This window comes from Equus przewalskii, chromosome 29 (assembly GCF_037783145.1).
Source record: "Equus przewalskii isolate Varuska chromosome 29, EquPr2, whole genome shotgun sequence".
Lineage (NCBI taxonomy): Eukaryota > Metazoa > Chordata > Mammalia > Perissodactyla > Equidae > Equus > Equus przewalskii.
This window is the reverse complement of record NC_091859.1, coordinates 26,002,949-26,026,340: the sequence shown is the minus strand read 5'-3', so window position 1 is coordinate 26,026,340 and position 23,392 is coordinate 26,002,949. Positions and strand designations below refer to the sequence as shown.

Genomic DNA, 23,392 nt, shown 5'->3' with positions numbered 1-23,392 from the left:
ACCCAATGACAGCTTCCTAATGCTCTTCATGTAAATATAAAATCCTTAATGTGGCTGTCAAGAACCTGTGATGTCTGGTTCTACTTACATCTCTAGCTAAACCTGAGCCCACCTGCCCTCACTATTTCAGGCCCACAGCTCTCCTTCAGTCTCTCCCTCTCACCATGCCCCTGCCACCTCAGGTCTTCCGTCCAGCTATTCCCTCTGGCTGGAATGCAGTTCCCTCCTTTCTCCACCTGGTTAACTCTTCCTACTCTTCCAGCTCTCCACCCCATCAGCACTTCCTTAGGGAAAACTTCCCTGACCAAATAAAATTCCTTCCTCAAATCTCTCAAAGCAACACTTCCTCGTCTTAATAGTCATTATGCTATTGCCAGTTTTATTTGCATGATTATTTGATTAACGTCTTTCTCTCCCAGTGGATTGTAAACTCAGTGGGGCAGGGACCATATGTTCTGCTCACCATCGACTCCTCAGTACCTAGCAAAGTTTCTGGTCCATAGTAAGCCCACAATACATAGTTGTTGACTAAACAGATAGTTGAATGAATAAATGAGTGAATATATAAATAAATGAAAGAATTAGAGATCTGGAAAATTCTAAAATATATTTTTTAAGTGACCCAAGACAACTGTGGTAGAATTACTCTGTTGTTTATTCAAATGCTGTCATACAAGTGCCCAGGTAATAATTTATGTATCATGCTGCTCAAGCCCCCAAATATATCCTGTGATATTAATATGGATTTGTGGCTGTAAGCCATAGTCTCAGGAAGACGAGTGCTATCTTCTTACTGTAGTGAAGCGTGGTTTCACTTCTCGTAAGAGAGCATGAAAAAGCAAGCTGGGATAATTTTATAGCTGTGAACCTAATTTTATATCCCAATAAAAATATAATACTGCTTATCTGGAAAATTCAGTGATAAACTATTTGCAGACTTAATAGTCTAAAGAAGTTTGTCAAGTTACAGGTTACCCAGCTTTGTAAAAGCACATCTTCAGATCAAACTCTCCCGGATAGCCTTTGTTTGAAGTGACAGAGGAATTGTGAAGTGGCATGTGATTTTCATCATTGCAAGATCTCAGACATACAGTCCCTACTTAGAAAGCCTAGAGTAGGTCCTTACTGAAAGATTGCATTGATCATTATAAGGATGTGGTTAAATGTATATCTGAGGATAAGAGCTAACATTTACTGAGTGCCAGGTCTGTGTCAGACAATGACCTAAGTGCTCATTTAATCCTCATAACAATTCTAAATGAGGTAGGGACTACCATTTCCCCAGTTAATAGATGAGGACGCTGAAGCACAGAGATTATGTAACTTTCCCAGAATTACACCCTTAGGTACTCTGGCTATAGAGCCCATATCTGCACTGCCAGTGCCCACCAGCCCATGTCGCTGTTAAGCCAATGAAATGTGGCCAGTCAGAACTGAGACATACTATAAGTATAAAATGCACACTAAATTTTGACAACTTAGTATGAAACATATAAAATATGTCATTAACAATTTTTTTTATCGATTACATGTTGAAATGATATTTTGGATACACAGGGTTCAATAAGAGATGATTAAAATTAGTTTCATCTATTTCTTTTCTTTTTCAATATGGCCATGAGAAAATTTTCAATGACATTCACGGCTTGCCATCTATTTCCATCGGACAGCACTTGTCCACACTCTTATACTACATTATACTGTCTCTTCATCCAGTAGCAAAGCCCTTCCTTGCTAATGGTTGCATTTTGCATAGAACTATTAGCAACATGAATGGACTGTCAGCATGAATGGTGTGGTGAAGAATGTGGAAAGGAACAAAAGAAGAGAAGCAGAGATGTCATCTGAAATTATCAGCAGCAAAATCCTGAAGCAGCGAGAAAGGTTAGCTATTGTTTTCAACATGTAGAGCTCTGTGGTGCTATTCATTGTTTAGAATGCCTCCTCATTTCTAGACTCTGTCCTGGCTCAAGCCTTTGATGGGCAGACAACAGCAACCAATGGACATCTTCCTTGTTCCCCTCTAGACAAGAGATGAAAAACAATCCTTCTTGATGATTTACATTGAGGCCCATCAACATAATACTTCCCTCTATGCAACAATTTTGTTTATTCATGGATTTGTCCTTTTATTCCCAAGTCAGACAAGATCCTTGCCCTTGATGGTTTGAGGAAATAGGGGCTCTTTCTCCTTTTTGCAGACTCTAGGGGACAAAGAACATGGGGCCATGGGACACAGGAGGAATGGGAAGAAACAAGAAGAGAGGGAATCTGTGTGAAAAGGAGGGGGCCGTAGTGGTAATGGCCCAAGGCACAGAAGGGGGCAAACTGTCCTTGTTCTCTGTCCAGCAGCTACAGCCCCCCATCGTAGTATGAGCTTTGCTCCTCACTGCCCATGCTCCTCATTACTCTGACTTAGAAGCCTCTTTCAGGATTTGAGTTGTAGTCGTTTTCATCTGAGCCTGCAAAGGGGCAGAGTAATTAGCCAGGTTAATCATACCAGAATAGAAGAGAGAAGGGCCATGAACAAAGTGGATCCTGATCACTCCAGAAGACTTTCTTTTTAACAACTAAAGAAGACCAGCCCAGTGGCACAGTGGTTAAGTTTGCACATTCCACTTAGGCGGCCCGGGGTTCGCCAGTTCGGATCCCCAGTGCGGGCACAGCACAGCTTGTCAAGCCATGCTGTGGCAGGTGTGCCACATATAAAATAGAGGAAGATGGGCACAGATGTTAGCTCAGGGCCAATCTTCCTCAGCAAAAATGAGGAGGATTGGCAGATGTTGGCTCAGGGCTAATCTTCCTTAAAAAAAAAAAAAAAAAAAACTAAAGAAATGTTTCAGAGCCACAAGACGAAACGGTGATGCCTGAAGACTCAGTAAAATCTGAGATGTGAACGTTGAGTCCTGGGCTTGGGATTCTTTGGCTCTGGACAGGATACTCCAAGGGACACAGTACTGGGCAGTCCAATCGATCCCCTAAGAACATCATGCCCCAGGCTAAAGTTCCTGAAGACATACCTTAAGGGTTTATTTTTTCTTTTGCCTCAGCAAGCCCTGTGGGTTGTCTCAGCAGGCAATGAATGTAAGGACAGATCTGCTTTAAGAAAACGAAAATTAGAAAACACTCCCAACATAATGGAAACAGTAAATAACACACATAACAGTGTAAACAACATTAGCCTGATTTTGTTTTTAAATTTGTATATATATTTTCCTGAGTCTTCAAATATCATCCACTAGAATGTAAGCTCCATGAGGAAAAAGTTTTTGGTGTCTTTTGCTCGTTGCTGTAGTACCATCACCAAGAAAAGTGTCTGCCCATAGCAGATACTCAAAAAATATTTGTTGGATGAATGAATATGCACCCACACTTATAAAATTGAAAAGAAATGCCTCAAAATATTGATGAAGGTTATCTCTAGGTAGAGGGATTGTGGAAGAATTACACTTTTTTCTTTATAATATTCTGCATTTTCCAATTTTTAAAATGACTATGAATTATTTACAATTGGGACAAAATAAACATTACTTTAAAAAGACTTTTGGAGGTGGTCAGCCCTGTGGCTGACTGGTTAAATTTGTGTGTTCCGCTTCAGCGGCCTGTGGTTCAGATCCTGGGTGTGGACCTAGCACCGCTCATCAGGCCATGCTGAGGTGGCATCCCACATAGCACAACCAGAAGGACCTACAACTAGAATATACAACCATGTCCTGGGGGGCTTCAGGGAGAAGAAGAAGAAGGAGAAGGAGAAGGAGAAGGAGAAGGAGAAGGAGAAGGAGAAGGAGAAGGAGAAGGAGAAGGAGAAGGAGAAGGAGAAGGAGAAGGAGAAGGAGAAGGAGAAGGAGAAGGAGAAGGAGAAGGAGAAGGAGAAAGAAGAAGAAGAAGAAGAAGAAGAAAAAGGAAGATTGGCAACAGATGTTAGCTCAGGTGTCAATCTTTTAAAAAAAAGACTTTTAGACAATAGCTTTTGTGTGTGTGTGTGTGCACGCGTGTGATGAAGATTGGCCCTGAGCTAACATCTGTGCCAATCTTCCTCTGTTTTATGTGGGATGCCGCCACAGCATGGCTTGATGAGTGGTGCTAGGTCTGCACCCAGGATCTGAACCTGTGAACCCAGGGCCACTGAAGTGGAGTGAGCGAACTTAACCACTACATCACCGGGCCAGCCTCTAGATGACAGCTTTTCTAAGGCATATTGTTGTGATGAAAATAATGTAGATATTTCCTTCTTCTTGCTACATGTCCTAGAGTGCTGAGATATGCAGGCCAAATTAGAAGACATTCTGCACGGAGGCTGCTTTTAAACTCAGGATCTACTATGTGTCGGGCACTGTGGACACATAAGGCTGAGGGTGATGAGCCATTGCCCTCAAAGCAGGTCTGGGAACCTGCTATAAAGCTTTACAGAAATCCTTGCAATTGTGTTGTGTTTTTGATTTTACATTAATTATCACGATAAGGTGCATAGAGAATTTCTGAGGAATCAGGGCACGTGTTATTATTCCCACTTTACAGGGGAGGTTGTGTTGCTGAGAAACTGAGCTGCTCTCTTAGGATCAAGCTGTTAGAAAGTGTAGACCCACACACACCCAGGTCTTCACATCCACCTGGGCTGTCAGCTTCCAAAGAGCCACAAGCAGCCTCCGCCCAGGTCTCGGGAAGGAGTTCTAACTAGACGTTTGTGCTTTTCTAGCCACATGTGTTTATTTAAATTTAAATTAATTAAAATTAATTGACAAACATTCATCTCTTAAATTGTGCTAGCCACATTTCAAGTGCTCAGGAGCCACATGTAGTTAGTAGCCACTGAATTGCACAGCATAGAATAGGACATTTACATAACCCCAGAGACTTCTACTGGATAGCACTGTTATACATTCATTTAAATTGGTTTTTATTAACAGCTAACAATCAGTATGCATTGAACAATTATGATATGTAAACCCTCATTTCTACCTCATAACAACCACTAGAGGAAGGCTCTGTTATTATCTCTGCTTTCAGATGAGGGAACTCGGGCCAGAGGATTAAGCAACTCACCCCAGATCATATATGTAGTGAGGAGGTATAGTTGGGACATGAACTCAGCCAGTCTCGCACGAGAGTTGGTGTACTTAGCCACTGCCCATCATTCTCAAAGTGAGGTCCCCAAATCAGCAGCCTCAGCATCACCTGGAAACTTGTTAGAAATGCAAATTCTCAGGACTCACCAGAACTGCTGAATCAGAAACTCATGGAGGGAGCCAGCAATCTGTGTTTTAACCAGCCCTCCAGCTGACTCGGATGCACACTCGAGTTTGAGGACCATTGCACTCTGCGAAATTGCACTCTCACTTTTTAAGCATCTCTGGCATACCCAGCACTGTGCTAGCCCCTGGTTGTCAGTGTCTTTTAAACGGGCAATAGTATGTCTAAGAAAATCTTTTTAGCAGAATAAAAAGAATAATTTTTGATTAACATGTACTGAGTACTTAACTCTGTAGCAGATTCTGGGGTCCATATCTCACTCAAAAGGACTCGGAGCTATTACCTAACCTTCCCACAGCCATACAGCTAATAGCTGGTGGGGCAGGGATGTGAATCCAGGCTCCTGGCTCCAAAACCCTCATCTTTACCATGACGCGTTCCTTAGAGGACAGTGGAGAAGTAACTCATTCAGTCCCTAAATACAAATGAGTTTTAACTTCTCTGCTGCTGGAGTGTCCTCCTCACGGCTCGTCTCCTGGAGGAGACTGACTCTCCCTCTCCTCTCCAGGTTGCATTCCATCAATTTTTTTTTATTTTGCCCAACATAAAAATAACTTTTCACATCAAAAGACATCTATCCTAGAATGTGCTCACCTGAGGTTCAGAATTCTCTTCCTGGAGGTTTTCAAATAATAGAAATTCGTTCTGCCATGTAACAAATTATCAAGTACCTACCATGTGGCAGGCACAGTCTTAGGCAATAAAGAGCAAGCAATGAATAAGAGACAAGGTTCCTGCCTTCATGGGGCTTATGTTCTAACGGGAGAGACAGACAACTAACAGATAAGCAAAGAAATAGAAACAATAAATGGAGATTCTAAAAAACAGTAAGAAGGAAATAAACAAGATGCTGTGTTAGGGAATAAATCATGGTTATTAAGGATGACTTCGCTGAGAAGGCGACCTTTAGACTGACACATGAAAGATGAGAAGCCTGTCATGCAAAGAGACTAGGAGATGGCATTCCAGATGGAGGGAACAGCATATGCAAAGCCCCTGAGGTAGAAAAGAGCTTGACTGGTTCTAGGCACTGACAATCTGTGGAAGGTAGGCACGAAGAGAGAGCAATACAGGTGGGCTAAGGTGAGATTAAAGATGTAGGAAGGGGCTAGGTCATACAGGGCTGTTCCGGCCAAGGTAAGAAGTTTGTGTTTTATTCTAAATGGGATTTTATGCTTTAACAAAGGAATAGCATGATCAGATTTACAGTGTTAAAAGATCACTCTGGATATAAAAGGGTTTAAAAGAGTCAAGAATGGAAGCAGGGAGAACAGTTAGGAAGCTGTGGATGGAGTACACAGAATGATGACAATGGAGACGGAGGTAAGCAGAGAGATACAAGAAATATTTTGGAGGTAGATGACTGTGTTCTCAGTACCTGATTAATAGGCAGTGAATAAATATGTGTTCAATGAATGAATGAATTGATATTTCTAGATTGTAGCCCTGGACAGTGTCTTATTCAACATGTTTCCTCAGTACTTATCACAACACCTGTTTAATACTTGTTGAACGAATAAATCTGATGAGGGGGCTATAAAACTGATTCTGGTAAGAAGAGCTCTAATTTTTCTTCTGAGAATGATAAAGTAGCAGCTCAAATTTACGGCACACCTTTTATATGCCGATTGTGCATTCGTCAAATGGTTCTCATAACAGCCCTGTGAACTGGTACCATTTTACAACTGGGGAAGCTGAAATTCACAGACATACATTCCACACATGTATTCAATAAGCATTTGTTTAGTGCTTATGTACCGGGTCTCATAAATAATGAGTGGTAGATCTAGTCTTGAACCTAAGACTGTATCTGAAGGCCGTACTCTTTTACTAAATTATACTACATTGAGTGAAAATTAGAGAGTTGAAAAATCTAGAACCTCCCTAAACCTGCCCTGTAATTTACAGGTAACAGCAAATACAAAATGGGAGCTGGTTAGGCTGGGTTTGGAGTACACCATAAGCCTGTACCCCTGACCTTTTATCCCCAACTCAGATCACTACTATGCATGACACCAAGATCTCTTGCCATGGGTGGAGACAGGGAGCTGGCCAGCTCCACAAGTCTGCATTCCCACTTGCTGTCCCAAGGGTCCAACTGCCTGCGGCTCCCCGACATTATGCCCTGACTGCTAAGTCTGGTCTGACACAGCGACAGAGGGACTCCGGGGCCGAGGAGTTGAGAATTCTTGCTGGCCGCTTGGGAGGGCCAGATAACACAAGTGAGATGCTGGCATACTAAAAAGAGGGAGTGCTATTTTGAGAATCTGTTCAAGTAACGTTTCACAGTGGAAAAACGGCGGCACTGTGCACAGGATGTGACTTGACAGGAGTAACGGCTCAGACGTCAGTACCCCGGGTTTCTATTTTTAGTGCTAAAACTTGCAGTTTAAACCTAAACAGTCTAGTCTCTAAAAAAGAGGTAAAAATTGGTGTGATATCTGGAAAATTTTCTGGACAATGTCCTGGATCAAGATTGGAGGGTCAGTCTGTTAAATACATCATGCCGTATCTGCGTAAGGAATACCGAGCAACTATTAGGATGATAATATGAAGCTCTATTTGCCCACAAAGAAATATGTTCATGCTTCATTTTTCTGTGCAGAGAGATGATTACAGTGTACATTTATGGCACCATTTTTTAAAATATATACATGTTTATATGTGTGTAGAAAAAGTTTGGAAGGAGATATAAAAAAATAAAAGGTGGGGTCGGCCCCATGGCTGAGTAGTTACTTCGCGCGCTCTGCTTCCGCAGCTCAGGGTTTTACCGGTTCAGATCCTGGGCGCAGACACTGCACCGCTCATCAGGCCATGCTGAGGCGGTGTCCCACAAGCCACAACTAGAAGGATCCAAAACTGAAAATATACAACTATGTACCGGGGGGCTTTGGGGAGAAAAAGGAAAAATAAAATCTTAAAAATAAAAAATAAAAGGTGGTTATTGTGCCTTTATATTTATGTTTAATAAACTTTTTACAAGAAGTATGGATTATGTGTGTACAACCAGAAAAGAATGAAGCACTCTCCATTTCGAAGAAAAAAGGTGGTGATCCAAGGATTTCCTGACCAAGAGATTAAGGGAAATCCTGTAGGGTGAGGATGAGGTAAGAAAGGGCCAAAGTCCTTAGCTTACGCTTTATTTATAATATTCTCATGAATGAAAGTGTTCCATTACTAAAATGATCCCCAAATTATATTGTGTTGATTAGATAAGAGATGAAGATTAGAAGTACAGATTTAGGTTCAAAGACATCCAAAAAGTCAATGAAGGAAAAAAAGAAGAAATAAAAAGTAATCAGCCATCATATCCATAAGTTTTGAGTCAGTTCATAGGAACTAATTAACATTGAAAGCTTTGGCTGGGGCCAGGACAGCTATTTAGATAGTGGTAACAGAAGTCTACTAAAGGCAGAGAGCCCTGGGAGAGGAGAAAATGATGTCTGCCAGGTAGGAGATCAAAGAGCTTCAGGAACCTTGACCATGAGAGTTAATATGAAGGACACATTGCAGAGGAGAAATAGAAAGCTTACCTCACCATGTGCCAGTGTCGAATTCAGCTTCCAGGTTCAGTTTTCCTACCTCTTCAATTTAGAGAGAGGATATTTTCCCCTCAATTTTTTCCTTGACTGGACATTCTGCCTAAAAGTTGATTCCACTTAAACTGAATTTTGAGTAAATATTTAACCTGAAAGAGCTTATCTTTTTCATTAATACTTTGGAAGATATAAGAATATAGTAAATATTATGGAATTATGATGTGTAGCACAAAGTTCTATGTGAGTGTGTTATGAGTTGAATCTTTTCTCCCCCAAAATCATGTGTTGAAGTCCTAACACCCAGTACCTCAGAATGTGGCCTTATTTGTAAATAGAGTTGATGCAGATGTAATGTGAAGTTAACAGGAGGTCACACTGGAGCAGGGTAGGTTCTTAACCCAATATGACTAGCGACCTTATAAAAAGGGGAAATTTGGACGCAGAGAGATGCATACAGGGAAGATGATGTGAAGAGACACAGGAGAAGACAGGCGTCTACACACCAAGGAGAGAGGCCTGGAATAGATCCTTCCCTCACAGCTCCCGGAAGGAACCAACGCAGGTGACACTTTGATTTCCAACTTCTAGTCTGCAGAACTGTGAGACAATACATTTCTGTTGATTAAGTCACCCAATTTGTTATACTTTGTTACAGCAGCTTTAGCAAACTAATGCAAGGTGCAATATAGTCTAAGGATATGTGTGTGTTCAGTTCTACCAAGAGGCATTTGAGTTGGGTCATCATGTTTTCCTCCTTTGCAGGGGATGTCACCAAAGCTCATAAGTGAAGAGCATGCCCAAGGTCAGTCAGAGCCAAAAGTCGTCTCCATGTTTTCTTCCTGGATCTGGGTTCCCCCAGAAATTGTTTTCAGTCTAGCCCTTGAAAGGACATCACAAGTGGTAAAGCCATTTATCCCGAGCAAACAATCCTTTGAGGTGATGCTGACTTTTCTACCCATTAGTAGCAGAAAAAGTGCTGGATCAATTATTTAAAGTACCATGAAAAATTTAAGGAAGAATTTGTATTTGCTAAGTTTCCTCCAAGGGAAGAAAAACATTATTTAAAATGAAAAGTCTTAAGCACCCATGTGCAATGACAGATACAAATGGATTGACACCCATGGGTGGCAATAAGGGGAGAAGGGAAAATGACAAAAGAGGCAAAACAAATAACCAGGCAGTAGATGTATGTAACTGACCTCAGGGTTGAGATTCTGTCACTCGCCTTCTTAAAGTCCTTCAATAGCTTCTATTTGCCCTTAGGAAAAAACATCCTCTTGGCCATGGTTTCCAAGATCAGGAAGCCATTTCCTTTTTCTCCAGTCTCATCTCATCTCATTCTTTTTCTCAACGCCATCACCTCCTTTTTCTTCCCTGACACCACCAAACCCTTTCTCACCTGCACATTGCCCCAACTCTTCATGCAACTGGCTTGTCCTTCAGGTCTCAACACAGAGGTCATCTCTTTAGAGAGGTCTTCCTTGGCCGTTAGATATAAAGCAGAATCCCTCTCTGCCATCTTCCTTTCAGGTCCTTTGGTTTTAATTCTCTGCAGGACATTTTTAACTTTTTTATTTACTATTTATTTATTTATTACCTGTCTCTTTCTTCTAGAAAGTGAGCTCCATGAATGCTGGGACCTCATCTGTCCTGTGCCCCACTGTATCTTTGGTGTCTAGATTGGGGCCTGGAACACAGCAGGTCTCAAGAAATGTTTTTTGAATAAATAAATGCACAGTTTGAATTTAAGTTAATAGATAAATTTGGCAGTTTATGAGATGTTGCAGTCAAATTTTGTTGGTGCCAATTCTTAACACTGATGTAAAGATGGGCAGAACAAAATTGGGCACAATTTACTCTATGAGAGGCTGAATGGTTTCTTTCTTGACCCTGGTGTAGGAGGGTGTGATTGCATAATTGTTCTATGTAGAAATAGAAGAATCTTAGCACCTGATGACCCACTTTGGGCTTGGAAACCTGGCACAGTCAACATAAAAGAAATGCTGCTACACAAGACTAGTAAATTAAGTTTCTAAGTTCATTCTCAGGCCTACTGACTTATTAGATTTTCTCAGTGCGGTATGGTAGTTAAGATCAGGCTCTCAGCCTAGGCTTGAACCCCAGCTCTGCCTCTTCCTAGCTGTGTGACTGTGGGCAAATTATGTAAATTTTGAGGGCCTTAGTTTCCTCATCTGTGTACTGTGGATGATAATTATTGCATTCTAGTTACATAATTTCTATATAGCAAGGGCTTATGAGAAGCAGTGTGATTGGAAGATGTGAAGAGATTTAGGAGCTAGTTTACAGAGCAAGCACAGTCTACTTAGTTCTCTTATTTTGAGGTCCTGATGGAGATTTGGTGGCCCCTAAAGATCTCCCAAGATGCCCATTGTGTGGATTTAGTAAGATAAAGTTTAAAAGCCCTTAGCAGAATGCCTGGTGCGTAATGAGGGCTCAACAAATGTTCCCTGATGTTGTTGTTGTTATATCAGTGCCGTGTAGATGCTCATAAGAGTAACATAAGCCCACATTCTAAACAAATAATCAAAATGGATTTCCAAAGTAGGCATAGGAAAGATGGTGTCTTAGTCAGTTCAGTATGCTATATAAAAAAGTACCACAAACTGGGTGGCTTATAAATAACAGAAATTTCTTTCTCACAGTTCTGGAAGCTGGAAGTCCAAGATCAGGATGTCAGCATGGTCAGGCTCTAGAGGGGGCCCTCTTCCAGGTCACAGACTGCCATCTTCTTGTTGTATCCTCACATGGCAGAAAGAGAAGAAGACAGATCACTGGGGTCTCTTATAAAGGCACTAATCTCATTTATGAAGGCTCGACTATCATGACCTAATTACCCCCCAAAGACCCCACCTCCTAACACTATCATCTTGGGTTTAAGGATTTCAACATATGAATTTTAGAGGGACACAAACATTCAGCCCACTGCCGATGGTTATCTCAACAAGTCTCTGGCGAGCTAAGTACTAATGTCCAGAGAAGAGACAAGGTTCAACCAATAGATATTAAAGGACTGCAAATGGAGTTTCCTTCAATATATTTTCCCACAGAGAAAAGTCTCCTTATCTTTGAATCCTTACAAAGTCTTATATTATGGAGTACTCTCACAATTACTTTAACTGCACAGCAAAATCCTGTTTGGGGAGGAAATATTACCTGAAACCCCCTCAGTCAATGGTAGTCTGAGAGGCTTACAAAATCGTTTGAAAAAGGAGGCAAAGAAATCTAACACAGATTAAGTCATTTCTGAGGATGTGACTTCACAATTATGAGTAACGGGTATTGGAGGAAGCAGTTTTAAACATTTGCTTTAAAAAGCAATGGAAGTGGTTACTAGAGATTAGGAATATAAATCTCTAGGACTTAAAATGTCTTAATGTTTGCAAATGGCACTTGGCCTCAGGATAAAATTTCTTGTGATAGCGTCATAACTGATTTAAGGAGAGCTGTAGAACAAACAATTCAGGAGGCAGGCAAAAATTGAGTTGATGGCTCAAAAGGTGCCCATAGCAACCTGGATGCCAAAGACCCATGTGAAAGTGTCAATAAAAATGTTTCACCGAACAAGAGTGCTTTAAAAAACAGTTTTTCTAGGTTAATATTTGTTATGAACTGAATGTATGTGTACTCCTGTCCCCTTACCCCTCAATTCATAAATCGAAGCCCTAATCCCCTGCACAGCTGTATTTGGAGGAAAGAAGTAATTAATTGAGGTCATAAGGGTAAGACTCCAATCTGACAGGATTAGTGTCCTTATAAAAAGAGATATCAGACAGCCTCTCTCGCTCTCCCCACCATTTGAGGACACAATGAAAAGGAGGCTGTCTGCAAGCCAAGAAGAGAATCCTCACTAGGACCCAAATTGGCTGCCACCTTGATCTTGGACTTCCCAGCTTCCGGAATTGTGAGAAATAAACTTTTGTTGTTTGAGCCACCCAGTCTGTGGTAGTTTGTTATGGAAGCCTGTATGAGTCAGAGTTCTCCAAAGAAACAGAACCAACAGGACGTAAAAAAAAACTATATATATTTATATAATAGGGAATTAGTTCATGCAATGATGGTGGGTGAGAGGTCCCAAGATATGTAGTCCTCAAGCTGAAGACCCAGGAGAGTCAATGTGTTGTTTCAGTCCAAGTCTAAAGGCTCGAGAACCAGGAGATCCTATGGTACAAGTTCTAGTTCAAAAGCTGGCAGGCTTGAGACCCGAGAGCTGACATTTCCGTGCAAGTCCAAAGGCTGGAAAAGACTAATGTCTCAGTTCAAACAGTCAGGCAAAGGACTTCCCTCTCACTCAGCCTTTTTGTTCTGTTCAGTTCCTCAACAGAAGCTAAGGCCTACCCACATTAGAAGGAGAACAATTTGCTTCACTCAGTCTACTGATTCAAATATTAATCTCAACTAGAAACACCCTCACAGACACATTGAGAATAATGTTTGTTAAATGTCTGGACCCAGTCAAATTGACTCATAAAATTAACCATCACAAGTCCACCCTTTGTCAACTTGGCACCCACACATATCTCCTTAACTCAATACAACATTTCTATTATTGATATAATAATAAATTATTACTTATTTTTATATATGTAACTTAAAATATGTATGACTAAGAAAACTTACTATACTAAACATAGTCATTTGACTAATCCACACCCTAGAAGTTTATATTTTCAAGTGACAGAGAATTTAGTTTCTGAACTTCTCATTGAGAAAATGAAGGATTAAGTTATATTTGGGGTCACTTTAAATTGGGGTGAACATGGTTTTTCTATGAGGCAGGTATGTCATTTAGTCCTCAGGATAGCCTTGAGAGAGAGTAAATCTACATGATAATGATGAATAAATGTGTCTCAAGGAACTTAAGTCACTGTTCAAGACTGAAAATTTAAACTCAGGCTTTTCTACTCTGTCTGACATACATTCATAGGCGAAACCTAACAATCCTCAACCACACACATTTTTAAAAAGTAAAACATTCCTATATTTTATGTCAATAATATTTTTTATGCCATAAGCCTCACTGTAATGTTCTTTACCCCTTTAATGTACTTGTGATTTCTTTTCTACTACAAATTACAACTCTGGTAGTCACATTCCCTTCATCAAAAGCCATATGCCAATCTAAGAAATAATTTTAAAAGTTTTCTTATGTATTCCAACCAAAATGACTCTCTTTGTACCCCACAAAGTCAGATGAGTTGAATAAATTATTCAGTATGGAGGTAATAAGATAGCAAAAATATTTTTATGAGTTGAAATGACATATTCCTTCTGCCACTCAGGGGATATGATAGGATATTCTTGCTCTACAAAGTGTTTTCACATCATCCTGATATCATGTAGTCCCTACATATAAATGCTTCTAAAAATATCCATAATAAATGTTAGGTTGTTTTTGCCTCTGAAAACATTTGCATGGGGAAACCTAAAAGAAATACTAATTTCCTGTGACCAAATGCATGAAAATGATAGTTTTCCTTGTAGTTTAAAGTGCCTTATATATTTTAAAGTATAGCAATATAATAATTCCTTTGAAATAGTCTTAGAAACACTATCGCTGTCTATGATGGTTATCTAACCTCCTTGTATTAGATTAGGTTGATTTCCCAGTGATTTTAATAAAAATGCTACCCAAGATTCATAAATCATATCACTGTCTTTGAAAAAAACTCAAAGTAAGCTTACGAAAAAGGCAACAAATAACATAATCAATGCAATAGACATAGACAGATAGATACAGACATAGGTATAGATATAGTTTATGCTCCCATCTACTTCCCAAAAAGGCTATAAAGCAGCAGACAATAAATACACATAAAAGCCTACTTGATAAATACAGATAAGAAAAAAACAGAAAATAAACATAGACAAAAGAAGGGTAATTAAATAAAAAATCATGAATGAGGAGTGACTTCAGCATCATGGTGGAGTGAGCTCTCCCAGTAATCTCTCTCCTCCATGTACAACAAAAAAGACATTCATACTCCAATAGAGGACATCCACACAACACAAAAGACTTCTGAAAGACCCATGCAGCCATATGTTAGAGGGTGGAGAGGCTGGAGACCCCTCAGAGGAGGTGGATCAGGGTAAGAGAAAGTGTTACTCCCTCCCCAAAAGACTGCAATCTGGGACTGCAGGCAGCCTCCAAGAGGGAAGGAAGCGGGGAGGGGATGTTCATTTGTGGGAATGTCAAAGATCCCTAAGGGCCCTCACAGCCTGTAGGGAAGCCCCCTACTGAGGTGAATGCTAACACAAGGGTGACATCATCAAGCCAACACCCCAGGAGAGCAGATAGCCAGAGCAGAGCAAGTAAGCCCACCAGAGCTCACAGGAGAAAGCGCCCTTCCCACCCACCCACCTAGCTCCAGCTCCAGCACCTGGGATCCTGGCAGAACCCGGAGGGCTCAGAATATGCATCTCTTGATCCCTACCCAGTGGCACTGGGGGGAACTATGACCAAGTAATACCACAGTGTGCAAAAACAGAGCCATGCTCTCTAGCAGTATCAAAAATTATATTAAATATCTAGACCAGAAGGAAAATGACAAGTACCCAGAAATCAGTCCTGAGGATACAGAAATATGTAACCTAAATAACAGAAAATTCAAAATAGCTATCATCAAGAAACTCAACACGTTAAAAGAGAATGTAGAGAAACAATTCAACGAGTTCAGGAGCTACTTCACAAAAGAGATTGAAACTATAAAGAAGAATCAATCAGAAATATTGGAGATGAAAGACAGAATGGAAGAGATAAAGCAAAGTATGGATTCCCTGAACACTCAAGCAGATATCATAGAGGAGCTAATCAACATAATCGAGGGTAAACATGTTGAAATGCTCCAGATAGAGGAGGAGAGAGAGCTAAGATTAAAAATAAATGAAGAAAGCCTCTGAGAAATATCTGACTCAGTTAGAAAATGCAGCATAAGAATTATAGGTATTTCAGACAGAGAAGAGAATGGAGCAGAAAGCTTGTTCAAAGAAAAAATAGCAGAGAACTTTCCAAAACTAGGGAAGGGGACGGAAATCCATGTGGAAGAGGCTACCAATTCTCCTAAATATGTTAATGTAAAAAGACCTACTGCAAGTCATATAGTAGTGAAACTGGCAAAAGTGAATGACAAAAAAAAAATACTAAGGGAAACAAGGCAAAAGAAAATAACCTACAAAGGAACCCCATCAGACTTTCAGCAGATTTCTCTGCAGAAAACATACAGGTTAGGAGAGACTGGAATGACATCTTTGAAGGACAAAAACTTTCAGCCAAGAATATTCTATCCAGCGAAAATATCCTTCAGATATGATGGAGAAATAAAAACTTTCCCAGATAAACAAAAGCTAAGGGAGTTCATAGCCCCAAGACCTCCCTACAAGAAATCATCAAGAAGGCCCTCATACTTGGGGGGCAAAAAAGGGGGAGAAAAGAGTTACAAAGCATGGAGTAAGGAGATAAACAGGTAGACAAAATCAGAAAATTGTAGCAATACATCAGAACAGGTTAGCAAATACTTAGGTATACCATTAAAGATAAAGGGAAGGAAAATACCAAAAACAAAGATACTCTTGCCATTTTAACCACAAATGCACAACAAAAGACAAAATAAGATATGAGGAAAACAACTTGAGAGGAGAAGAGGAAATGGACTGAATCGGTTGAGTCTAAGGAAATAAGAGGCCATTGGAGAAAGGACTATCTTACCTACAAGATTTTGAATACAAACCCCATGGTATCCACTAAACAAAAAAGCAGAACAGAGACACAAATAATAAATAAGGAGAAAACAAAGAAACACAACATAAAAAACCACATAACTCAATTGGTAGACCAAGACACATGGGAAGAGAAACAAAAGAAATGCAGGAGAACCAGAAAACAAGTGATAAAATGGCAGCATTAAGACCTCAAATATTGATAATCACCCTAAATGTAAATGGATTGAATTCTCCAACAAAAAGACACAGAGTGGTGAGATGGATTAAAGAACAAGACCCAACAATATGCTGCCTTCAGGAAACACATCTCAGCTCCCATGGCAAACACAGGCTCAGGGTGAAGGGATGGAAGACAATACTCCAAGCTAATGGTCAACAAAAGAAAGCAGGTGTTGCAATACTTATATCAGGCAAAGTAGACTTCAAAATAAGACAGGTAAACAGAGACAAAGAGTGACAGTATATAATGATCAAAGGGACATTCCATCAAGAAATAATGCTTATAAATATCTGTGCACCCAACACAGGAGCACCAAAGTACATAAAGCAACTATTAACAAACCTAAAAGACAATATTAATAATAACGCAATAATAGTAGGGGACCTCAACACTCCACTCACATCTATGGATAGATCATCCAGGCAGAAAATCAGCAAGGAAACAGTGGAATTAAATGAAAAGCTAAACCAGTTGGACTTAATAGACATATATAGAACACTACATCCCAAAACAGCAGAATACACATTCTCCTCAAGTGTGCACGGAACATTCTCAAAGATAGACCATATGTTGGGAAACAAGGCAAGCCTCAATAAATTTAAGAAGATTGAAATAATAAGCATCATTTGTGATCACAATGCTATGAAGCTACAAATTAATTACAAGAAAAGGACAAAGATGTGGGGACTAAACAACATGCTATTGAACAACCAATGAATCATTGAAGAAATTTAAGGAGAAATAAAAAGAACATCTGGAGAGAAATGGAAATGAAAACATACCATACCAACTCACCTGGGATGCAGCAAAAGTGGTAATAAGGGGAAATTCATTGCAAAACAGGCTCATCTTAACAAACCAGAAAAATTCCAAATAAGCAATCTCAAACTACAAATAACTGAATTAGAAAAAGAAGAACAAACAAAGCCAAAAGTCAGCAGAAGGAGAGAAATAATAAAAATCAGAGCAGAAATAAATGCAATTGAAAGAAAAAAGGCAGTAGAAAGGATCAATGAAACAAAGAGCTGGTTCTTTGGCAAGATAAACAAAATTGACAAACCCCCAGCTAGACATACAATTAGAAAAGAGAGAGAAAGCTAAGATAAATAAAGTTATAAATGGAAGAGGAGAAATAATAATGGGTACCACAGAAATAGAAAGAATTATAAGAGAATATTATGAAAAGCTATATGCCAACAAAATGGACAATCTAGAGGAAATGGATAAATTCTTAGACTCTTAACAACCTCCCAAAGCTAAATTAGGAAGAAATAGATAATCTGAATAGACCAATCAAAGGAAAGAGATTGAAACAGTATTCAAAAGCATCCCCAAAAATAAAAGTCCAGGATCAGAAGTCTTCCCTGGAGAATTCTACCAAACTTTCAGAGAGGATTTAATACCTATCCTTTTCAAGTTATTCCAAAAATTTAGAGAAAATGGAATACTTCCTAACACATTCTACAAGGCCATCCTCACTCTGATGCCAAAGCCTGACAAGGACAACACAAAAAATGAAAACTACAGGCCAATATCACTGATGAATGTAGATGCAAAAATCCTCAACAATATATTGGCAACAGGAATTCAGCAATACATCAAAAGGATCATACATCATGATCAAGTGGGATTTATATCAGGGACATAGGGATGGTTCAACATCAGCAAATCAATCAATGTGATACACCACGTTAACAAGATGAGGAAAAAAACTACATGATCATCTCAATAGATGCAGACAAAGCATTTGACAAGATCCAACAACCATTTAAGATAAAAACTCTTAACAATATGGGGATAGAAGGAAATTACCTCACCATAATAAAGACCATATATGACAAACCCACAGCCAACATCATATTCAATGGGGAAAAACTGAACGCCATCCCTCTGAGAACAGGAACAAGACAAGGATGCCCACTATTATCACTCTTATTCAGCATAGTAAAATGTCCATACTACTCAAAGCAATCCACAGATTCAATACAATCCCAATTAGAATCCCAATGGCATTCTTCATGGAAAGAACAAAGAATCCTAAAATTCATATGAGACAACCAAAGACTCCGAATTGCTAAAGCAATCCTGAGAAAAAAGAACAAAGCTGTAGGCATCACAGTCCCTGACTTCAAAATGTTCTACAAAGCCATCGATTACTAAATCAAAACAGCATGGTACTGGTACAAAAACAGGCACACAGATCAATGGAACAGAACTGAAAGCCCAGAAATAAAACCACATGTCTTTGGACAGCTAATCTTCGACAAAGGTGCCAAGAACATACAATGGAGAAAAGATAGTCTTCAATAAATGTTGTTGGGAAATCTGGACAATCGCTTGCAAAAGAATGGAAATGGACCATTATCTCACACAGTACACAAAAATAAACTCAAATAGATCAAAGACTTGAAGGTAAGTCCTGAAACTACAAAACTCCTGGAAGATAATACAGGTAGTACACTCTTTGACATCAAACGTAAAAGGGTTTTTTCAAATACCATGTCTTCTCAGACAAGGGAAACAAAAGAAAAAATAAACAAGTGGGACTTTATCAGACTAAAGATCTCTGAAAGGCAAAAGAAACTAGGATCCAAACAAAAATACAACCAACCAATTGGGAGAAAATATTTGCAAATCGTATATCTGACAAAGGGTTAATCTCTATAATATATAAGGAACTCACACAACTGAACAACAAAAAAACAAGCAGTCCAATCAAAAAACGGGCAGAGGATCTGAACAGATATTTTTCCAAAGAAGATATACAGATGGCCAATAAGCACATGAAAAGATGTTTAACATCACTAATCATCAGGGAAATGCAAATCAAAACTACACTAAGATACCACCTAACACCCACCAAAATGGCTATAATCACTAAGACTAAAAATAACAAATGTTGGAGAGGGTGTGGAGAAAAGGGACCCCTCATACACTGCTGGTGGGAATGCAAATCAATGCAGCCACTATGAAAACAGTATGGAGATTCCTTAAAAAACTAAAAATAGAAATACCATATGACCCAGTTATTCCACTACTGGGTATCTACCCAAACAACTTGAAATCAACAATCCAAAGTAACACATGTACCCCTATGTTCATTGCAGCACTATTCACAATAGCCAAGACGTGGAAGCAATCCCAGTGCCCATCTGCTGATGATTGGATAAAGAAAATGTGGTATATATATATATACGAGGGAATACTACTCAGCCAGAAAAAAAGACAAAATCATTCTACTTGCAACAACATGGATGGACTTGGAGGGAATTACGATAAGCGAAATAAGCCAGACTGAGAAAGACAAACACCATATGATTTCATTCATATACAGAATGTAAACAAACACATGGACTAAGAAAACAGTTCAGTGGTTACCAGGGGAAGGGGGATGGAGGGGTGGGCACAGCAGGTGAAGGGGAACACTTATGTGGTGACGGACAAGAAAAAATGTACAACTGAAATTTCACAATGATGTAAACTATTATGAGCTCAATACAAATAAAAACAAAGTAAAAATATCATGAATGAAAGTGTTTAAATAAAAATGGATAAAGAAATTAATGGAACTGATTATTACTGAATGGCTGTAATGTGATCTTTTGAATTTCCTAGCCATCAGAGCAATAGGAAGGAGGAAAAAGCAGATTAGATGCAATCACTGCTTCTCAAACTTCTCCACTAAAGTTCAAAGAGAATGACTCCTGGGGTACATAGACTGAAACACTCCACCAGAAGTGAAAAATCATGTTGTGATTTAGCATAAGAATTCATGGAAATACTGCATTCTCTCATTAATACATGGAAATTTGTTTTAAGGAAAAACTATTGATTTTTAGTGTCCCTATCTATGAGTAAAATTTATTCTCCAGAATGCAGCAACATGTTAATCCTATAGCTTAACATCATATTGCCACAACATGGTACATTTCTTCTTACTCCTGGGAGGTGAATGCATGCAGTTTGAAAAGTATAAGTTTACAAGGTTCTCATTATCTGATTTATTTTTTTAAATCATACAACACACTTTTTTTAAAGTGAAAATTTTAACTTTCAGTATAACATATTTGCAGGGTTATACCCTAGGAGGTAGTGTAAAAATGAAACAAGCTATTCCTTATAAAGACTGAAACCCAGTTTTGAATTAGCATGGTCCCTGCTTGGATTATGGTGATTTGCTCCTAATCTATCTTCTTTTTTTATTTTTTATGAGAAAAACCGTTCAGAGAGTGTCTTTCCCCTCATACTCTCCCCAAAGAAGAGAACAATTGTCAATAGCAAATAGCAGTTGCAGAAGCAACACCAAGAGCTGGCTGCACACTCAGGAGAGAATGCTGTGCCTCCTTCTTGTGGTTTTGGGTCCTCTACATGTTCAGAGAAACCTCTCTAGTGGTGAAGTATAGAAATGATCCCTGAAAGTATAGTCTTCCTCATCTATCTTCTAACCAAAGCTAAAATAAATCCTTTCTGGTGGAAATAATATCATCCAGACTCTCTGTAATTTTTCATATTAAATTTCTGTCATTTAATTTAAAATTACCAGACAGACCAAAAGGAAAAACAGACAATAGAAACAGACCCACAGATGATCCATGCAGGGGATTGGCCAAGAAGAGAAAACTTCAATCCATGTAAATACAGAAGGGGAAACTTATGAACCAAGCTGGTTTACTGATTTATCTGCCTGAGAAGTTCAGAATTTGGAGGCGCCAAGTATCATGGAAAGCAGAGGGCAGCGTAGGGTTGAAATTAGGGTGATTAGTTGAAAGTCTTTAAATTGAGCAGTTGCATCTTCAGGTCCTCTATCCAGAAAGGTAACTACTCCATCTAATAGGAGATCATAGGCTTATTATGTGGAGAAATTGGATCAGAATGGTTCCAACTTAGGCGTGGAATGTAAGGTGAAGTGTGAAGCTGAAAACACTAATATTAAGTGAACATCTGCTTACTGAATGGTGGGATACCAAGACTCTTATTCAACCTGCTCTGAGAAGCCCAAGAATCAGGCATTTCCTTCTCTAGTCTCCCTCCAGGAGTATTATTCTCAGGAAGATTCTTTTGCAGGGGATGATGTTTGGGCTCCCAAAGAAATAGCCAGCTTCCAACCACATCATCTTAAAGTGAAGCCCAAAGTCAGCAAGTTCTACCCATGAATCCTTTTTAGTGCCTTACACATTAGAGAAGAGACAAGAATCATCAGACATTTGAAGAAAGTCACAAACATAAAAGAGAGGGAAAAGCAAATAGGAAAAAATAAAGTGGTGGTGGTGGGGTAGCTTGGAAAGAAAGGAGATTATACCGGGAATGGAGAAAACTTAAAGCTACATGAATGTATTTAATAACCTTAGAAAGATAAAGAGGATAATGCATCCAGAGAATAGAAACAAGATATGATGAGAATGAAAACATCAGAAAACAAGGTAAAACATTTGGATATTTACAATATAATAGCTAAAATAAAATTTAATTGAAGAATTGGAATATGAAGTTAAGGATATCTTCCAGAAAGTGGAACATACAGAGATGAAAAAGAGAAGAGAAATGATAAGAGTTAACAGGATCAGTTCATGGGGTCTAACAGAAGTTCCAAAATGAGAGACAGAGAAAATACTGGGCAGGAAGATATCAAAGAAATAATAAGAAAAATATCCTAGAACTGAAAAGCGTGTGTCTCCAGCTTTAAAATGTCCACTCAGTGCCCAGCACAAAATGTTAAAAAATACCCATGCCAGAGCACAAACCAAGAAATTTTAGACTACTCAGGATAAGAAGATCCAAAATCTTTCATAAAGCAAAAGAAAAGGAGTCACCATCTGAAGGGCATCTGATGTCTCAAAAAATGGTGAATGTGAGAAGGCAAGGGAGAAATGCCTCCTAAATTCAGAAAGAAACTGGTTTTTAACCTTGAATTCTCTACCCAGCCAAACTGTAAATCAAATATGAGGATAAAATGAAGATATTTTTACACATACACGTACTAAAAACACTTACCTGCTATGAAGTTGTATTAAGAAGCTCTTTGAAGATATGCCGTAGCAAAATGAGAGGAAGCCTGATATCCTGTAAGTGGAGAACCAGTGCAGGAGAGTGGCAGGCTGACAAAGTCAACTGATAATATCTAAAGATGGGAAACCAAGAAACAGCACTAGTGCTTATTTAGACATGTGTCATAGATACCAAAGAAATAGCGAAAAGAGTTTGAAGTAGTTGCCTCTGGTGAGCAAGACTGGAAGAGGAGAGGGTTGGAGCAGGGTACTGTTGTTTTTCATTATAAGCATTTTAGAACTAATTGAAGTGTGAATTCCACACATGAGTTCCTTGATAAAAATAAAAATACATTAATGTTAATTACGTGGATTTAAAACTTTGATTAATGTCATCACATTGTCCTCCAAAAGTTGTACTAATACATATTCTCACCAACAGTGATGGAGAGTAGGGGGTTATTTTGTATACGGTTTTTATTGATAGCACTGAATAAATTTAGCAAAGGCTTTTCTACAACATGATAATGTTATGAAGATCTGGCATTGGCCCAGGTAGAGAACCCATATTAATGCATACCTAAGATACTCTATATATCAGCAGGCAGTATGGCATAGTAGAAAGAATTAGATGGACCTAGTAAAAATTGACAATGGGACAT

The 23,392-nt window shown here is 39.1% G+C and overlaps 1 long non-coding RNA gene and 1 other non-coding gene across 2 annotated transcripts; both read right to left on the bottom strand.

Annotated features, from left to right (window-relative positions):
- Positions 1-636: 636 nt before the first annotated feature.
- LOC139080173 (uncharacterized) lies at positions 637-23,011 on the bottom strand. The gene is made up of 4 exons (XR_011534451.1): positions 22,738-23,011; positions 5,044-5,182; positions 3,021-3,096; positions 637-2,462 (listed from the first exon to the last, which is right to left on the bottom strand). It is a non-coding gene; the product is annotated as an uncharacterized lncRNA (long non-coding RNA).
- Positions 20,964-21,174, bottom strand: LOC139080407 (small nucleolar RNA U3). Its single transcript, XR_011534892.1, has one exon. It is a non-coding gene; the product is annotated as a small nucleolar RNA U3 (small nucleolar RNA).
- Positions 23,012-23,392: the final 381 nt, after the last annotated feature.